The sequence below is a fragment of the Pediculus humanus genome, genomic scaffold (assembly GCF_000006295.1).
Source record: "Pediculus humanus corporis 1103172107555 genomic scaffold, whole genome shotgun sequence".
In the NCBI taxonomy this organism is placed as follows: Eukaryota; Metazoa; Arthropoda; class Insecta; order Psocodea; family Pediculidae; genus Pediculus; species Pediculus humanus.
Genome location: NW_002987170.1, coordinates 142,413 through 145,875, shown reverse-complemented (window position 1 = coordinate 145,875; position 3,463 = coordinate 142,413).

Sequence of the window (3,463 nt, the reverse complement as noted above, 5' to 3'; positions counted from 1 at the left end):
TTTATTTTTCTTTTTTAAAATTAATTAAACTTTAAACTTATTTTTACTTTTATATTTAACTTTATTTTAACAATGAAAAAATTTTTATGAATAAACATTTGAGTAGTAGTAGTAGTTGTAGTAGTATATGGCGCGCTCTTTCTTTAACGATAACAAAAAATAATAATAATAATTAAACTTTAAATTTTATAAAAACTTTTTTGGCATAAAAAAAAAGAGGAAAATTTTATTTATAATATATTGTATCATGAAATTATTCAGGAATGAACAATAACAACAACAACAATGATAATAATAATAATGAAAATAATTTTTAACAATAAAAGGATTCCCTCTCTCTCTCTCTCTCAACATTTCACAATATACATACATTTAATTGTTTCCCCCCCCCCCCCGTTTCTTTTGTATTTTTTTTTAATTGTCGGAATTGAAATAATACCATCACCACCACCACCACCCCCACCACCGGTTTTATTTATTTATAAAAATAATATTTAATCATGTAATAATTAAAAAAAAAAAAAAATATTGATTAATAAGATCGACTTTTATTATTTCATTATATAAAAAAAAATATTATAAAAATTAATAAAAAAATTTATTTTAAATAATAAAAACGAATTTTATTCTCGTGGAAATTTATAAAAAAAAATAAATTTAGGTCAATTATCAAATATTATAAAACTCATTCATAATTTTTAACTAGAAATCAAAATAATTTTAAAAAAATATTATTATTTTTTTTTAATAATTCACGAGGGGGGGGGGAATTTTCTGACCTATATTTATATATTTATTCGATTCTATTATTTTTGGTTTTATTGTTTTAAAACGTTTTTAATTTAAAAAAAAATAAAAAGGTTCACCATCATAAAATAAAAATGACATCAACTGACCATTTTTTACCCTCCACAATTTCCAAAATAAGGGAGAACTAAAAAAAAAACCTTTTTTAGAGGAATCCCTTTTTTTTTGTTGGAAAAATTAAGCGTTAAAAATTAAAATGACAATTTGAAACAAAAAAATTTAATTTAATTTCACGCTTTATTTCATGTTCTTTTGTCAACTTTTTCCTTTTTTTTTTTTGTTTCAATATTTAAAAAAGGTTTTCAACAAGTGATTTATTATTTAAGTTCTGTCGTACCATAATTGATACATTTACACAGATGGATTTAACACATTTTTTTTAAAAATTAGTTTTCGTCGGGAAAACCCCCGAAATCCTTTTTTCCGGAAAACGTTGTTATTATTATTATTATCTTTCATGCTCATATTAAAATCAATCATTCTTATTCTTAGAAAAAAATTTCTAAAAGAAAAAAATATTTGAATTTTTCGGACATTGTTTGTGAAAAACCCTCATCGAATTTCGAGTGTTTTATCCCCTTTTTCACTTAGAAAAGGCTCGCAAGAGAGAGAAAGAGAGAGAGAGAGAGAGAAAATTTTTAAAATATTATTTTACAATGGGTCACGAAACGTACGTATGGCAAAGTTGTAGGGAGGTCAAAAAATCCCACGCAAAAACGGATGTTTAAAAAAGAAAAAAGTGACGAAATAGTCAATGTCGTTTTCCTTCCGTTTTTTAATTCATTTCCGTTCTTATCTTTTTTGTAACGTGTGTACAAATTTAACTTATTTATTCCTTCATAACTTCCTATAAAAAATTTAATTTAAAAAAAAAAAAAAAAACAGGTGGTTATATTCTGTTGATGAAAAGGTTTTTTTCTACGTCTCCCCCCTCGCAAAAAAAAAAAAAAATGATAAATGAACTTAGGACGAGGATATTCATTTGAAAAAAAAAATTGAAATTAAATAATAATCATTTTTTTTTTTTTTCCCTTCAAATTTGCCTTGAGCGACAAAAAGACGAGAACAAATTGAGTAAATAAGGCAATTGCCAATCAACAGTACAATAAGTAAATATTAAGGGCTTAAATAAATAAAAGATAAATTTTTTTTTTTTTTTTTTTTTTTTTTTTAAACCGAAAAAAGTAAATAAAACCGAAAATAATTGAAAATTTAAACGGAACAAGTGTGTTCATGTGATCAATGAACTGTTTATAAATTTTTTTGTAATAACTACAAAATAAGAAAAAAAAAAAAAAATTTTTTTTCGTCCTAAATAATGTGTCAATACGTGTAAAGTATTTGCATTTAAATTATTTTTTTCCTTTTTTTTTTTTAGAAAAGGAATAAAGGAAAAGGAAAAGAAAATTTTCTTGTCACAAATCTCGTGTGAATATCATCGATTACTTTAATGTCGTAAAAAAAAAAAAAAAACGTAGGATAATAAATTTTTTTTTTTTTTTTTTTTTACACGCGAACGTTTTTGTTATGAACATAATAATAATAATAATAATAATTATACCTTTTTAATTCTGGTGTTATTTCAAGGTAAAGTGGTGTGTATATACTCTATTGCAAATTTTTGACATAAACATTTAATTCGCAATTATTTCTCTTATCATTTAGAAAAGATTAGCTTTCTAAAGTATTTAATTTACTCTCCTTTCCTCATTTATACCTAGAAAAAAAAGGCCCAGGCTCTCACTTTCATTTCCAACAACAACAACAACAACAATCAGGTCGATCTCGCGACGCATTACAATTTCACTATTATTATTAATCGAAAAAAAAAATTTTTTTTTTAGGCTCGCAAAAGGAAAAATACTCGTGACAAAATTACCAATCCACTAATAATTAGGTTCCGTTAAGGTTGTTATGACGAAGGACAAACGGCTGTAGTCGATTGTAAATAAAAAAATTTAAATCCACGATTTAACACGTATTTATAATAATAATAATAGGTGAAAAATGGCGTAGGGTTTTTAGTTTGTGTTTTTAAAAAATTTTTTCACGGATTAATTTAAATAATATTATTATTAATGAATCAAGTAATGGCGGATCAATGGCAACGTTTATGTTTCCTCTCCTTATTTATTTATTTTTCTTTCTTTTTCAAAAGTTAAAATAAAACAGAAAAAGAAAAAAAATTGCAAAAGCTCAAAAGTTTTTTTTTTTTTTTTTATGGTTTCTCGATTTTTATTATTTCCGTTTAAACTTTAAAAAAAAAAAAAAATAATAAACCGTAGACGAATCAAAACGAAATAAAATATTATTATTGTAAAATCAATGTTAATCATATAATAATGATTTTTGTAAGTAAAAAAAAAAAAATAATAATAATAATGATTCGTTTTAATTGAAAATTAGAACCTTCGAAAAAAATTTACTTGATGTTAATTAAATAATTATGATTCTTATAATTTTTTTTAAAATTTTGTTTCTCGTTCTTCTATTCGGTCGTTAACAACAATTAATAGCAAAAAAAAAAAAAAAAAAAAAATTTTAATATACATGTATATAATTTTAAATTGGAAAATTAAATAATAATAATAATAATTACTTTTAGGTTAGATTTAAACGATGTTAATTACAAAAATTTAAAAAAAAAAAAAATGAT